The 17,261-nt window shown below is 36.1% G+C and overlaps 3 non-coding genes and 1 pseudogene across 3 annotated transcripts; all 4 read left to right on the top strand.

Annotated features, from left to right (window-relative positions):
- Positions 1 to 6,791: 6,791 nt before the first annotated feature.
- LOC148941487 (U5 spliceosomal RNA) lies at positions 6,792 to 6,908 on the top strand (annotated as a pseudogene).
- A 6,792-nt stretch (positions 6,909 to 13,700) lies between these two features.
- On the top strand, positions 13,701 to 13,889 carry LOC148941486 (U2 spliceosomal RNA). Its single transcript, XR_016143317.1, has one exon. It is a non-coding gene; the product is annotated as a U2 spliceosomal RNA (small nuclear RNA).
- A 920-nt stretch (positions 13,890 to 14,809) lies between these two features.
- LOC148941485 (U1 spliceosomal RNA) lies at positions 14,810 to 14,973 on the top strand. Its single transcript, XR_016143311.1, has one exon. It is a non-coding gene; the product is annotated as a U1 spliceosomal RNA (small nuclear RNA).
- A 598-nt stretch (positions 14,974 to 15,571) lies between these two features.
- On the top strand, positions 15,572 to 15,679 carry LOC148941484 (U5 spliceosomal RNA). Its single transcript, XR_016143310.1, has one exon. It is a non-coding gene; the product is annotated as a U5 spliceosomal RNA (small nuclear RNA).
- Positions 15,680 to 17,261: the final 1,582 nt, after the last annotated feature.

Raw genomic sequence — 17,261 nt, 5'->3', positions numbered from 1 at the left:
AAGATCCTTAATAGCTATCGAAGATCATTAACTCGCATCTTTTTCGCATAACTTATGAAAGTGCCGAAGTGAAAATGAATCTCTAAGATTGGTTCTTTACTTTTCGACCAAGATAGGTAGCGGCATCGATAATCGATATAAAATTTCGCTCTGTTGAAATTCTCATGACGATTTTTTTATGCCATCTCTTCAAATTGAACTAGCACCAAATTAAATTTATCGGTAGCGTTAATATCAAAGCTGGAAATGCCTGCAGAAGTCATGCAGGTAACAGACTGTGAGGTAGCAGAACAAAGAAGGATGAATCTCACATGTTTTTTGGCACTTTTTTCACAGGGTTCGAAAATTCATATTGGCAACCCTGCATATTGGCTAATTTTCTAGAGGGACACAAAAAGTGTCCATCTTAGGCTGATTTGGACACTTTTGTCCCTAAAAGTTTTGGTAACCCTTGTCCATTTCCATATCATAGGTGTTTCAGTCAGTTAAAATGACATTGGCTTCTTCCAAAGCTACCTAAAAATCAAGATGAATTAGTCATTTTAAATAACTATAACGGGGGAAGACGTGTAAGCAATCACAAACACTGACAGGGAGGTTAAGGTCATCTTCCTCATAAATGGAGGGCAACTAGGCCACCTTCCACGCTCATTTTTCTCCAAATTCACCTCTTCAAAATTTTTAGACAGTCATTTTGTTCAGCATAGTCGAAAATTTAATAAACATCTCTTTGATGATGACTTAATCTCCCACAGTTCCCGGGGGAAGGGCTGCAATTTATGAACTTTGCCCATTGTTTACATCTAGTATTGGTTAATGGGAAGCATACAGACGTTTTCAGGAGGGTTTTTTTTGTGGTGTGGGGGGGGGAGGATGAGCTTACGGGGGAGCATCTTTTTATGGAGGATGTTTACTTGGGGGAAGAGAAATTTCTATGAAGGGGTTGCCGAATTTCCCAGCATTATTTAAAAGAAGCGATCAGAAATTAAATAAAACAAGTTTTTTTCAACTGAAAGTAAGGAGCAACATTAAAAATTAAAACGAACAGAAATTATTACGTATATGAGGGGGTTCGCCCCCAGGTCAATATCTCGCTCTTTACGCTAAAGCTTTTTTTAGTACTTTCAAATGAGCTATCTATTCTCATTAACCGGCCTTTATGATTCAGTGGTTTGTGATTAGAACAAAATTTAAACTTTATGTAAAGGGCGAGTAATTGACTTTGGGGCGAACTCCCTTATATACGTAATAAAAGCATACGAATATAGATGATCGTTCCGTAAGTTACGTCAGAACATAATTTCGAGAATGCCATTTAGCCAAAAAAACTAAAATTAATATGCAAATTTTGTTTGATTTATTCATGTATGGTGAGCCAAAATCAAAGCTGCATTAACTCAAAAATATTCAGAAATTAAATAAAAAAACACGTTTTGTAAACTGACTGTAAGGAGCGACGTTAAAATTTAAAACGAACAGAAATTATTCCGTATATGAAAGGGGTTGTCCCCTCCTTAACGCCTCGCTCTTTACGCTAAAGTTTGACTCTGTCTCACAACTTTATTTCTTAAAACAATAAAATACTTTAGCATAAAGAGCGAGGCGTTGAGGAAGGGACTTGCATATACGGAATAATATCTGTTCGTTTTAAGTTTTAATATCGCTCCTTACTTACAGTTAAAAAAACTTGTTTTTTTTATTTAATTTAAAGAATCTAACAAATTAGTTTCTTGGGTACTCGCGTACTCTTGTCGAAAGGCTGATCTAGACCAACATCAAGGGTGCCAATAATTTACCAAACGGACAAGTTTATTTTTAGAAAAGGTAAAAACAAAAAAAACAAATCAAGATGCCAGAGAAATCTTGGTCGGGGGGGGGGTTGTTTCCCCTGCTTCCACCCTGGATCCGATGCAGTTCGTGGTGTTTCCAGTGTACTCTTATGAAACCATAGAATCTTGTCAAACTGTCAGATCAGTCTATGACAAGATCTTACATTACCACTTCCAACAAATGTAGGCCTATCATTGTTTTTTAATGGAAAAGAATCTCTGGAGTTTTGGATTTGATCGCCACTTAGGATAAAATTTAGCAATTACGCTACATGACGTCTTAGACGTAAAAATTATGTATGACACCCGTCAAGTGCGTATCCTTTGCTTGTAAGTTTTCACTAATTAGGCAAGTTTTCCCTTTGGGTTTATGATTTTATTGCTGTTTTACCAGCAAGGAATGAATCTTCATACAGCACAGCAGCAGAAATATTTATACCGAACTAGCGCGATTTGATATTGTATCACTTTTAGAGAAACTTTTCACTATTGTTCGTTATATATATATTTCTGCTGTGGTACAGAGTGGTTTCATTCCAGAGAAAGGATCTTTAAAAAAAGATTGCTGTTTTGACAGAAAATTAATGTACAAAAAATAATTTTTAATATTGTTATTTAGCATGCTTGGACGCCGTCAAGGGGAGACAGGAGGGCCATGCCCCCCCCCCCCTGGAAATTTGGGACTGTAAAGTAAATATAAAAAAATGAAAGACCTCATTTGGCTTAACTCTAGACTACCTCCATAAAAGTAAAAATAATATATAATTTAATATAGTCATGCGACAACTCATTTGAAAGCTCCTGACATAAAGATTTTAAATATCCAAGTCTTATCCAATAGTTTTTGAACCAAATTTCAATTTGCCATGTTTTTCTTTGGGAGGTACTTATATTCAGGGGTAGGGGGGTTTATGGAGCTAGGACATTCCTAGGCAAGGACAACTTCTCCGTTTAAGATATATGTTACTATAACAAATTTTTTTACGAACTTTCATTTTTCTTCTTTTGACATGGAGGGTTTGAGAGGAAAGGGGAGATGGGAGGCAAATAAGGATTTGTGTGTTCCTTTAAGGTTTGATGTAGAAAACAACACTAGAAACATGTTCAGAAGGATAGCTTTCAAATGACGTGCTGTTAGATAAGCTTTGACAAAAAATGAAAGACCTCATTTGGCTACCTCTAGACTACCTCCATAACAGTAAAGATAAAATATAATTCAATATAGTCATGCGACACCTCATTTGAAAGCTCCTTACATAATGTTTTTAAATATTAAATTCTTATCCATTAGTTTTTGAACCACATTTAAAGTTGCCCTGTTTTTCTTTGGGTGGTACTTCTATTTCGGGGTGGGGGGGTTTATGGAGCTAGGACATTCCTAGGCAAGGAAAACTTCTCCATTTGAGATGTATGTTACTATAACACATCTCTACGAATTTTCATTTTTCGTGTTTTGACGAAGAGGGTTTGAGAGGAAAGGGGAGATAGGAGGCAAAAGAGGATTTGTGGGGCCGTTTTAGGTTTGATGTAGAAAATAACCTTTGAAACATGTTTAGAAGAAAGGTAGCTTTTAAATGATGTGCTGATTGATAGCTTTTGAATAAAAAATGAAGCAACAAAATTGGTCTGCCTCCACCTCAATAGGCCTAACAGCCAAAATAATATTTTTTTGAATACAGAATAGAATATGAATAGAATATGATTTTTTGGCTAAAATAGCACAAAAGCTAGCATAAGCACGTCAAAATTACCATAACAAAACAAATTTTATGGGATAAACATAAAACAAAAAATTGAATCAATAATAAAACAGATGTTAGGGGATAAAAAAAAAGCAAAATTGATATCAATTATTAAAATGGGAAACAAAATAGGGGACAAAAGAGTTTCTGTACCTCATGGTCGTCATGTGGGGATACAGGTCAATTTGGGTATTTGGAGCTCTATCAGCAGAGAGTATGGTATTAGGAAGGGTTGGGGGTTTTTTTTAAAAGGGAGAAAACGTCGAGGAGAGTCAAAACTAAGACCCTTCAGAGAACAGGTCAGAACGAGGATGTAATGTCGTCATTCCAATACAGCAAGTTTAAGTTCAGCGGAACCTTCATCCCGTGCAATACAGGCCATCCGAAGTTTAATTTTTTTGGCTGTTTATTTAATTCGTTCAATCTTAGAACATTGGTCTTTGGTCAACCCAGGGTTCCAGACAGGACAAGCGTATTCCAGACGTGGCCTTATATATGACAAATAAATTATTTTAAGGTTTTGGATTGATATGGAGAACCGTTTGAGAAGAGAGAAAGATTTAAGGAGAAAACAACCTGACTTAAATAAGTGGGAAATGTGGGAGTTCCATTTAAGGTCGTTGTCCAACTGTACAAGTTGGACAACGACCAGTTTAGGGTTTGTTGGAAAAAACCAGTTGGAAAATTTGGAAAAGACCAGTTTAAGGTTTTTTTTTGTCCAACATTGTCCAACTATAGTCATGTAACACCTCATTTGAAAGCTTCTGACAAATTAATTCCAAATAAAAATGAAAAATTCTGTGAAAAAAATATTTCAGGTATTAATTTTAAGTTCAGGCTTGTATTTGTACTTTTAAGTAATGTATCAAAAAAGCAAAAAATTCAAAAACTTAGTATCAGTTGAATGCTGTAAGTGTCAGCAGTTTTTTTAAGGATAATTTTTATTTTCAGAGGTATAGGGTAAGAAATTTTAGGTCAGGGAGATAAACCCGGAGATGGGAGCCAGGAGATAAATTATTCCTGGTTAATTTTCTTCCCATGCTGACATTGGTTATGGTATAATGAAACCAGCTTTGTGATGTCACAACTAGGCTTATCATAACCCCCTAAAGGTAGCATGCAGAAGACAAAAGTGGTGTTGATAAGCCATTTAAACGCCATTTATAGGCTATTTACAGCCATTTATAGGTCCATGCGCTCATGAAGTTTCTGTTGAGTTTATTGAAATACTAGCACAGACTTCCTGTAGTTACGGACTCTCCATAAAATGTTTCAAAGTGTGAAGATGCACCTTAGCCAGGGGGGAAGTTGTGCTTGGGGTGGATTTCTATGGGAGAATCTTCCTTTGGGAGGGAAATTTTATGATGAGTGAATATTCTGGGGGAAATGTTACACTGGGGGTTTTGACAGAATTACTATACAAAATTCGTTTTAATTGTTTTACATTCTCTTTGCCAAATTTTTTGTATAGAGATGTTCCAGGGGAAATATCAGGGGGCTTTTTTCCGTGCATTTTGTTTTCTGGGAAATAATTTCAACAGATGGGGGTATTTCTGGAGTGACTGAGAAACCAATATATAAATTTAAGTCTTATTCCAATGAAAAAATGCTAAGGAGAATATTTCAGGGTGAATTGTCCACAAGCAATTTTACAGAGAGGGGGGATTCTCAGCAAGGAAAGAATTGTCTGGAGGGAATTTGACGGGGGGATGTGCTTTTTATGTTGGATGAAATTTCCACTTAGGAGTTACGTAAGGGGGAGGGGTATATTTCATAATGGGTGAGCCAGATTTAGCAGCATTATTTGAAAAACAAACAGAAATTATGCCATATATGAAGGGTTGCCCCTCCTCAATACCTTATTCTTTATGCTAAAGTTCGACTGTTTACTGAAATTGAAACACAGGGGCTGTTTAATTAGAATAGGAAGCTTTTTTAAAAGTGCTGACAGCTTTAGCATAAAGAACAAGGTATTGAGGAGGGGCAACCCTTCATATCTGGAATAAATCTGCCAAAACTAATACGCCAATTGTGTTTTAATTTTTCATGCACTGTGAGCCAAATTCAAACTAGCATTAGTTGAAAAACGTTCAGAAATTAAATAAAAAACAGTTTTTTTTTAAACTGAAAGTAAGGAGCAACATAACAACTTAAAACTAACAATAATTATTCTGTATATGAAAGGGGCTGTCCCCTCCTCAACCCCTTGCTCTTTAGGCTAAAGTAGCATAAAGAGTGAGGCATTGAGGAGGGGACAGTCCCTTTCATATACAGAATAATTGCTGTTCCACAGGGGGTATTTTTTTTTTTGGGGGGGGGAGTATTTTGGAAAATTTTGAGTTTAGGGCAAAGGGAGATTTCAAAAACAAATGTTTTTTTTCTAAAATAGTATGCAACCATTAATTGCTGTAATTTAAATTGAACCAAGATTCGAACAGAATTGTTGAAGTTATTGTTTTTGACTTCAGAGGGCTTGGTTCTGTTATGAGTTCTTAGTAGTAGCAGCAATGAATAAAGTCCCCTTTGGTTGTTAATGAGAAAATAATTGGCATAATCAGTAGCCCCTGATTTTCTTTTCTCAAAAAGGTAAACTTGCATTCAAAGGATTAAGACATGCAAACGTCTTAATGAGAATGTTAGACCCAAGTGACCGAGCAGTCAAGAGGGGTCTTTAATTCGTTCATCATCATCATCTTAATGAGAATGAAATGGAGCATTGCTATTTTCAAAAATAATTTAGAGACTTGATTCATTGATGTGAAAAAGTTTTGTAAGCCTGCATCTGGCTAATAAATTGGAGCTTCTGAGTGACATTCAAAGCAACGAGATTTATGTCGAAAGATATTAGTAAAATGTTCCCCACACATTTCAAACATATCAAACTAAAAAGTCCTTCACTACCGCCAAGGTTCTTGGAATATTTAAATGGGAGGCCATTTGACTACAACCATTGATCGACCCCTCAGTTAAATTGCACTTATTTTTGAGCCCGATTACTGAGTAGAAATATAACTATCTGGGCATGTTATTTCAGTACCATGTCATAAAAGTTGACCTTGAGTTTTTGCTTATTCAATGTTTTTTCTCCTCATGTGATTTTTTGCCCGCATTTCTCTGATTTAACAGTGAATTCCTTGTAACTTTTGAACCTTGCTAAAAAACCGATAAGGATTTACTAGGATTTATTGCTACATTCTCAAGTCAACTCTAGCAACATTTAGAACTCTAGACCCTCCTCATGTCGAGTTCATCTTACGCATTTTACTAAAGATTACCGTGGGGAGGGGCACTTGATGAGTCTTAACTGATTTTTGAATGCCGAAAGGCAGACTAGCCTATGCTCTTGCAGTGTGTTCTATTGTTCCCAGATTACTTATCTGACAAGCCCGATTACTTAACCTTAGCGTTTGACGAGACGTAAATGACATGAGAGGTCAGTAGGATTACTATCTGAGGAAACGGTCTTGACCAGTAGTCAGACAAGTAACCCTGGAAAATGCAGGATAATTTAAGTCATACATGAACAAAAATTCAATTTTTTCAAAAATGAAAAATAAATTGTGGAACTGTGGGTAGAGAGCAAAAAGGGACAGTACTTGTGACATGTGGCACATCTTCCAGGAGTTTCTAAATAAGCTAGGTTTGTCACATAATAGACATGAGTAGTGTTGTTATTCTCCTAGTTGCATATAGATTTTAAGTTGACAAGTTACCGGCCAAGCATTTGTTGTTATCTTTTGCAGATTACATCCGGCGAAGCTAATTTTAAGCGGGAATCGGATGCTCGAAGGCACTCTTGGCTCAGTGCAATAATGAGCCAAGTCCTAGGTGCTCTTGACTCCCCATTCTCTTGGGGTCCTCATTCCTCCTTCGTCGAGGAACAGTATTTCCATTCCATAAAGAAAGAAAAACGAGCAAAAATGGGGTTTTTAAAGGCCAAATGAAAATACTGAAAAAACACAACAAGGCGAAACGAAAAAATATAATCAATGCGAGTGGCCAAAGAACAAACCAAAAAATAAATCGCGGAAAGTCAATTTGAATTATTAGATAGTATCCGTCGATGGCGTTCAACTTTCAATTTCTTTGCCAATCATGGATATTAATGAATGTCTCACTTATAGTGTTGTTAGGTATTTGTTTTCAATAGTTACTGTTTTTTGGCTTTTTTTTATTCTTTTAAATATTTTTATTTTTGTTTTTTTTTTCAAATTAAAATTGAATTTAAGCGTTTCATTTTATTGCTCTTTATTCGGCACTAGAATTCATTGTATTTTTTCGTATCGCTTTGAAGAAGAGGGGCGTCTGTCCCTTAAAAATGTTAGCGTTGTCATGGTTTGTCAGAATTTTCATATTTCCCTGAAAAACACCATTTTTGCTCGTTTTTATTTCTATGGGGTATTTCAGGCCAATGTTGTTTAGGAAATTATCCTCTTTACAGTACAGTTCAGGCGGTTAGTCTAAAATGAGGAGTTTTGAGATCTTATAGGGGCAAATCCTTTCATTTGGGGATTCCATGGGTTTCTAGCTCAATACTATCAAAGATTCTAGTGTCTTTGGTTCCTTATATTGTTTCTAGACACAATACTCTGTCTGGCGGGAGAACGCGATTCAAAGACAAGGCTCTGTGTGAAGGGAAAAGAGACTCAAGACGCAATTCTCCATGGGAAGGGAGAATTAGAATCAAGAGAAAACGGTCTGTGAGGAAGGAGGTGCCTGGAGCCTAAATGCGAATAGAACAAAACCCCTGTCATTTACCATCTCAGAGTTGTATCTTCGTTGATACATTCGGGGAGTCTGAAGTATGGCATTCTAACAGCTTAACTGATTAGTCCTTGGCCCGTATATTATAATATGTCAATGAAGAATTAATTCATTTATTGGATGATAACAGTGCAATCCTTAAGATATTTTGATACAAGGACTTGGTGTGGTCAGGGCCGGGCCTGGTTTGTATAGCAGGACTTGCTGCAGAACTGTCCTAAATTTTACAGAAATCTATTTTTCTCCAGAGAAAGAAGACTTTGTGAGGGGCCCATGGGCCTGTACGAGATAGGAAGGAAACAATTCTTGTGTTTATTTCTTAAGCCCTTAGATGGTGTAAAAGCGAGCCAAGTTCAAGCTACATGTACTCCTATTTTATTTTGTCTTAAAAAGTAACTATTGCTGGATTTGTTATTCTTACAGGTTAGCCGCGTAATTAGTACTGGTGTATTATGAGGGCACCATGAAGAAGTCAAGTTTGGTTAATGTTAATGAAATAAAGTAAAATAGGATGAATATATAGTAGTTTAGAAACAATTTTGGGCTATATATTTGCACATTAGGGAGGCTGGGGGGGGGGGGGGTAAAGCAGACAAAAAACGTAACCTAACCATGGTACCTTTCTCCCTCCTAAACCCCAAAGAACAATCGTTTAAATACTGAGAAACCACGCTTTGCAATCAATTTATCTAGTAAATGTCTGCTAATGAAATGGCAGTTTGACGGGTTTCTTTGATAAAGTATATAGAAATGCCTGCATAATGCATCAGTACCCCGTAATTTATTTAGGCTAAAAAGTAAAGGGCAAAGCATTGCTCAAGAATTCAGAACAAAACTAGCCGACGTTCTTACTGTATATTACTCCATAAGGCGTTGATGTTCTGCACTTGACAAATTAAAAGATGCTACCATCTTGGAATGCAACTTCCTCGTACTACTTTGCTACCGTTAAGTCTTTCTAGCTTAAGTTTACATTAGAGGGCGTTTTCTTCTTTTCTTTGCTAGTTCCTATGGATCAAAGCATAGGGCTCCATGATAGGTTCCTAATCAAGTTCTACTATGAAAACTAAATTATGCTTGAAGGCTCTTAATTCTTCAATACAGTAGTCCGGGTACATATTTAATAAAAATTTTGAATTATATAACTAATGAGGTAAGTGAGAAATAACAAGGATTGATACTAATAAAAATAAAGCACGTAATCATTTACCTAGTGAAACCTCTTTGTAGTTTTTATGTGTCTTTTGCATGTGTGATTACAAATTTAATTTTTGGGTCCATATTTGGTGAACATTGAATAATTTAACAGTATAAGGTTTATTATTACCAAGTAGCATGCATGAGTACCAGTAGTTTCAATGGGGGGTGGGGGGATGGAGGGGTATTTTCCTACAATAGTCTGTTCTCATTCCCCCTTTCAGATTCAAGAAAGTCTTTGTGGCATTATTTTTGAAAAGGGGCTTGGTTTTTTTTCGTATTTTTGTTTAAAAAATTGGAAAAACAACGAACTTTCCCTCCCTTGATTTTGAAGAATACTCTTCCCCTCCCCAGGGCCGTGTATGTTTGTAGTAAAGTAGACATGATTAGTGTTGTTATTCGCCTAGTTGCATACATCTTTTCAGTTGATAAGTTACCGGCTAAGTATTTGTTGTTATCTTTTGCAGATTACATCCGGTGAAGCTAATATTAAGCGGGTAAGGAATGCTCGAAGGCACTCTTGGCTCGGTGCAATAACGAGCCAAGTCCTAGGTGCTCTTGAGTCCCCATTCTCTTAGGGCCCTCATTCCTCCTTCGTCTAGGAACAGTATTTCCATTCCATTTTTAAAGGCCAAATGAAAATACTGAAAAAACACAAAAAAGCGAAACTGAAAAATATAATCAATGCGAGTGGCCAAAGAACACACCAAAAAATAAAACGCGGAAAGACAATGTGGAAAGTGAATTATTCGCTAGTATCCGTCGATGGCGGTTCAATTTTCAATTTCTTTGCCAATCACGGATATTAATGAATGACTCACTTCTATTGTTATTAGGTATTTGGTTTCAATTCTTACATTTTTTGGCTTTTATTGATTTTTGTTCATCTTTTAATTTTTGTTTTTTTTTTCTTTGTTTTTCTTTTTCACATTAACATTGACTTTCCGCGTTTTATTTGTTGGCTTGTTCTTCGGCACTCGCATTCATTATATTTTTTTCGTATCGCGCTGAAGAAGAGAGGCGTTTGTCCCCTCGAAATATTAGCTTTGTTTTGTTTTTTCAGTATTTTCATTTGGCCCTTAAAAACCCCATTATTTATCGTTTTTATTTCTTTATGTTATGTCAGGCCAATGTGGTTTAAGAAATTATCCTCTTTCCATTCCAGTTTAGGAGGTTAGTCTAGAATGAGGAGTTTTGAGATCTTATAGGGGCAAATCCTTTCATTTGGGGATTCCATGGGTTTCTAGCCTAATACTATCAAAGATTCTAGTGTCTTTGGTTCCTTATATTGTTTCTAGACACAATACTCTGTCTGGGGGGAGAACGCGATTCAAAGACAAGGCTCTGTGTGAAGGGAGAAGAGAATCAAGAGGCAATTCTCCATGGGAAGGGAGAATGAGAATCAAGAGAAAACGATCTGTGAGGAAGGAGGTGCCTGGAGCCTAAATGCAAATAGCACAAAAACCCTGTGATTTACCATCTCAGAGTTGTATCTTCGGTGATGCATTCGGGGAGTCTGAAGTATGGCATTCTGACAGCTTAACTGTTGATTCCTTGGCCCATATATTAGAATCTTTCAATGAAGAATTAATTCATTTAGATGATGATAAAAGTGTATTCCGTGAGATATTTTGATACAAGGCATTGATGTGGTCAAGGCTGGCCCTTGTTTCTATAGTAGGCCTTGCTGCAGAACCGTCCTAAATTTTACAGAAATTAATTTTTCTCCAGAGAGAGTAGACTTTTTGACGGGCCCATGGGCCTGTACGAGATTGGAAAGAAACAATTCTTGTGTTTATTTCTTAAGCACTTAGATGGTGTAAAAGCGATCCAAGTTCAAGCTACATTTAGTCCTCTTTTGTTTCGTCTTAGAAAGTAACTATTGCTGGATTTGTTATCCTTACAGCATAGCCGCGTAATTGGTACTGCAACTTCCTTCGTACTACTTTGTTTCTACTAAGTCTTTCTAGCTCGGGTCCATGTTATAGGACTTTTGTTTCATTTCCTATTGCTTTCCTACGGTTCAAAGCTTAGGGTTCTTTAAAAAGTTTATCTTCAAACTCTACAATAAAAATTAAGTTTTACTTTAAGGCTATATACTTCTTATTGCAGCGTTCCGGGCGCAAAGTTGATAGCAAGATAGGGTTTTAGAACCCATATGGTGATTTGGAAATGAGATGGATTGATTTTGATAAGGATAAAGCAAATAATCAATTAACTATTAATGTCTCTCTGTATTGTTTATGTGTATTTTGCATGGGTAATTAAAAATTCAGCTTTTGGGTCCATCTTTGGAGCAAATTTAATAATGTCACAATGTAAGTTGTATTATTACCAAGTAGCATGCGTGAGTACCAGTAGTTTCAATGGGGGGGGGGGAGGGAGGGGTATTTTCCTGCAATAGTATGTTCTTCCAGATTCAATAAATTCTTTTTGTTGCATTATTATTGAAAAGGGGCTTGTTTTTTTTTCGTATTTTGTTAAAAAAATTGGAAAAACAACGAACTTTCCCTCCATTGTTTTTGAAGAATACTCTTCCCCTCCCCAGGGCCGTGTCTAGAATTTCGCTTTGGAGGAGGGGGAGGGGGGTATAAAATGGTTAAAAAACGCATCGAAAATCTGTTTATATGTATTGCGTTACTTTTTAACTTAACAGGCAAAAATGTTGGGGGGAGGGGGGCAACGCAGATGACCGATCCTCTCAACTGTTCGTGAAGGTACACCATTGAGTGACACCTGTGGTGTTGTTGGGGACAATAGGACATTTTTCTTGTTAATATTTGCTCTGCTCATTTTGAATCCAGTTTGTGTGTCTATGTGCATCCAATGTTGTCAAAAGGGTATATATGTGATGTTTACGGAAAAGTTAAGGAAGTTAAGTTGAAACTTTCAGGGTATGTGGGGGGTAATAGTTGCGTCACATTTGTCTATGATCAAGGTTGTAACATAACAGGGGCTGGACTCCCTTCAACCCTATACAACATAAAAGATTATGCAGATTTTCAACTTATTTACATTTAGCTATATCTCCCCCTACCCATCAATTGAAAGCATTATAGTACAATTTTTGCTAAAAAATGTTGTCAAACATATAAATAGAAAGCCTAAATTTGAATCCTTATAGAGAGAAACGGAAAAGACCTAAAATTATCTTTTCTTAACCAATGAAAAAGAATATGTGAAATAAAAACTGTCGAAAATCGTTATTATATAAATGACAGAAATTTTTATTCAATAAATAGCATTATTTAGCAAGTGATGTAACTAAGTATATAATCCTTTTTTTTGGGATTGTCCCAAATCATTGCTTAGGGCAAACCAAGTTCGTAGGAGAGTTTTAAACCGGGAAAAAGGGAAAGAATAACTATTTACCTAACTGTTGAATTTCCTTTGGTACGTAAAACTTTAATATCTATAACTTTGATGTAGCTTAGAAATTACCATAAATTTAAAAACAAAATTCAACGCCTCCTAGAGCAGTTGGTTATGCGTAAAGTTGAAATCAATGCCAGAGAAATCGTTTGGAGGCTTGAATAATTTTTTATTTTTGTTTTTTTCCAACAAATATAAAATCCTTGAAAATAAAATTTACTGCTGATGTCACAAATCGATGCAATCTTATTTTTTATGAAAATGTTTTTTTCTACGTTAAGATGTTCGTGGCTTTGCCAACGTGTAGCGTTAAAGAAATTTTCAATATAAAAATTTAAATTAGAAGTTAATACAGAACTTCAGGGTATTTTTTACGGGAATTTTGAACTAAACAAGAGAGATTTCAAGCTTTCAGTTTTGTCAAAAGGGTTATCCTCAGGAATGACTAGCGATACTACGTTGGAATTGTCAGGACGTGTTCGATGGGAAGTTTAGCTAAATCAAAATACACCGTTTTAAAAATATTCAATTTTCTGTTTCGTTTTTTTTATCTTTGTCTCATTTAGGCTTTTTGAATGACAATTTTTTCCAAGTCTTGATTGGCAAATTTTCCGTTTACCATGAAAATTTTGCGATAACATTTGATATTATGGGAAATGTTTATACTGTTTATAAAAATCTAAAGACAAAGTGATAAGTTAATTGAGTGTCATTTGTGTATTGTAACCGAAATTAAATTTGTGATAAACTTTCTTACTCGTATTCTTATATAGTCTTTGACAATCCTTGTTTAATTATCAGTTCTCGGCTTTTTGGCTAAGATCAAATTGTAGTATTCTCTTATCAGCTTAAATCTGATACGGTCCCTACATGGGCCCCAGAATATTAAACTGATTTTTGGAATCCGGGGGGATGTCGGGGGTTGCTCCGCTCCCTTTATATGTTGGCCCGGTAATGAAGTACCTTCGGGACTGGCACACCCCTTTCGAGGGGAAATTAAAGTCCATTAACCTTAATCAATGCCTCATAATGCGTTTCTCAAATTTTATAGAAACCACACCTGTAGTTCCCTGCTCTTGAATATATTGAATTTTTTTTCATCTGAAAAAAAGAAACTTTGTTTATAATTTACGGAATTTCAATGGTGAAAAAGCCAATGACCATTCGACATAATTAAATTAAAATCCCCAACCTGGGTTGAAGTCCCCATGCACCTTTTTCGAAAATAGTATGCAACTATTAAATGCTGTAATTTCAATTGAACCAAGATTCGAACAGAATTTTTGAAATGATTGTTTTTGACCTCAGAGGGCTTGGTTCTGTGGTGAGTTGTTAGTAGTAGTAGCAATGACTAAAGCCCCCTTTGGTTGTTAACGAGAAAATAATTGGCATAATCAGTAGAACGGCCACTAGGTCCTCAGAAATAAGTTTCGAAATATCAGTCATATTAACAACAGAGTGAGAAACCCTTGATTTTCTTGTCTCAAAAATATAACCTTTTATTCAAAGGATTAAGATGTTTGCATATGAAAAAGAATTGGGGTATTGCTATTTTCAAAAATAATCTAGAGACTTGATTCATTGATGTGAAAAAGTTTTTTAAATCTTCATCTGGCTAATAAATTGGAGCTTCTGAGTGAAATTCAAAGCAACGGGATTTATGTCGAAAGATATTAGTATAATGATCCCCACACATTTCAAACATATCAAATTAACAATTCCTTCAGGACCACCAAGGTTATTGGAATATTTAAATAGGAGGCCCTTTGGCTAAAACAACTGATCGACCCCTCAGTTAAATTGCACTTATTTTTGAGCCCGATTACTGAATATTAATATTATTATCTGGGCATGTTGGTTTTGTACCATGTCATAAAAGTTGCCCTTGAGTTGTTGCTTATTGAATATCTTACCCGGCTGGGGAGCTGCCTTGATTATAAGGGGGGCGCTGCCTGGGTGTAGTCTTTCCATTGCACTTCAGATTTGCTGACCCCTGTGATTACCCCAAATGGGGGTAACTCAGCAGCGTAATTTTTTGTAGTGGGGGACTGCGTTCGCGCGGACCCCTGTCCACACTCTGAAATGTTACTGTCCTCTGAGCCTCTTTTATATGCCACATATTTATCAGTTGTAAGCTAAAAGCATACAATGATAGATTCCAGATGCATTTTGTTTTTGAAAATACTCTATAATCATTAAATACTGATTTTTAAATTGAACTAGGAATCGAATGAAATTGCTGAAATTTAGATAAAGTCACATAGGCTAGTCTTAAAAAGTGAAATGCCCTTGGTCCCCCCATATTTCATCGAGTCAATTGCGTTGGCAAAATATCAAACTACATATTCCTTCACTACCACCAAGGTTCTTTGAATATTTGAATAGGGGAGCCTGTTGCTACAGCAATTGATCGACCAGTCAGTTACAATACAACTATTTTTGAGCCTGGTTACTCAATATTTATATTATTTTCTCCGGATGTAGTTTTAGTATCATGTCATTAAAGTTGCCCATGAGTTGCTGCTCATTGAATATGTTTTCTTATCATGTGATTTTTTTGCCTGTATTTACTTGATTGAACATTGAATTCCTTATAGCTTTCGAACCTTGTTAAAAAACCGATAAGGATTTGTTTCTATATACTCAAATGAACTCTAGCAATATTTAGAGCCCTAGCCCCTCCTCATGTCGAGTTAATCTTTGGCCTTTTACTGAAGATTACCGTGGGGAAGGGCACTTGATGATTCTTAACAAATTTTTGAATGCCGAAAGGCAGACTAGCCAATGCTCTTGTAGTGTGTTCTAATGTTCCAAGATTACTTATCTGACTAGCCCGATTACTTAGCCTTAGCGTTTGACGAGACGTAAATGACATGAGAGGTCAGTAGGATTACTATCTGAGGAAACGGTCTTGACCAGTGGTCAGACAAGTAACCCTGGAAAATGCAGGATAATTGAAGTCATACATAAACAAAAATTCAATCTTTTCAAAAATGAAAAATAAATTGTGAAATGATGGGCAGATAGCAAAAAGGGACAGTAATTGTGAAATGTGGCACACCTTCGAGGGGTTTCTAAATAACCTTTGTTTGTCGTAAAGTAGACATGATTAGTGTTGTTATTGGCCTAGTTGCATATAGCTTTTCAGTTGACAAGTTACCGACCAAGCATTTGTTGTTATCTTTTGCAGATTATGTCCGGCGAAGCTAATTGTAAGCGGGTAAGGGATGGTCGAAGGCATTCTTGGCTCGGTGCAATAACGAGCCAAGTCCTAGGCGCTCTTGACTCCCCATTCTCTTTGGGTCCTCATTCCTCCTTCGTCGAGGAACAGTATTTCCATTCCATACAGAAAGATAAACGAGCAAAAATGGGGTTTTTAAAGGCCAAATGAAAATACTGAAAAAGCACAACAAAGTGAAAGGAAAAAATATAATCAATGCGAGTGGCCAAAGAACAAACCAAAAAATAAAACGCGGAAAGTCAATTTGAATTATTCGCTAGTATCCGTCGATGGCGTTCAACTTTCAATTTCTTTGCCAATCATGGATATTAATGAATGACTCACTTCTATTGTTATTAGGTATTTGGTTTCAATACTTACAGTTTTTGGATTTTTTTTATTTTTTTTCATATTTTAATTTTTGTTTTTTTTTCTTTGTTTTTTTTTCACATTAAAAATCACTTTACGCGTTTTATTTGTTGGTTTTTTATTCGGCAATCGCATTCATTGTATTTTTTTCGTATCGCGCTGATGAAGAGAGGCGTTTGTCCCCTCAAAATATTCGCTTTGTTGTGTTTTTTAAGTATTTTCATTTGGCCTTGAAAAGCCCAATTATTGCTCGTTTTTCTCTCTTTACGTTATGTCAGGCCGATGTGGTTTAAGAAATTATTCTTTTTCCATTCCAGTTTAGGAGGTTACTCTAGAATGAGGAGCTTTGAATCTTATAGGGGCAAATCCTTTCATTTGGGGATTCCATGGGTTTCTAGCCTAATAATATCAAAGATTTTAGTCTCTTTGGTTCCTTATATTGTTTCTAGACACAATACTCTGTCTGGCGGGAGAACGCGATTCAAAAAACAAGGCTCTGTGTGAAGGGAAAAGAGAATCAAGAGGCAATTCTCCATGGAAAGGGAGAATGAGAATCGAGAGAAAACAGTCTGGGATGAAGGAGGTGCCTGGCGCCTAAATGCAAATAAAACAAGAACCCTGTCATTTACCATATCAGAGTTGTATCATCGTTGATACATTCGGGGAGTCTGAAGTATGGCATTCTAACAGCTTAACTATTGATTCCTTGGTCCATATATTAGAATCTTTCAATGAAGAATTAATTCATTTAGTTGATGATTAAAGTGC

Source organism: Artemia sp. Qi Xiang Cuo, chromosome 18 (assembly GCF_049724085.1).
Source record: "Artemia sp. Qi Xiang Cuo chromosome 18, ASM4972408v1, whole genome shotgun sequence".
Taxonomy (NCBI): Eukaryota; Metazoa; Arthropoda; class Branchiopoda; order Anostraca; family Artemiidae; genus Artemia; species Artemia sp. Qi Xiang Cuo.
Note: the sequence above shows the minus strand (reverse complement) of the source record. Positions and strands in the feature narration are given on the sequence as shown.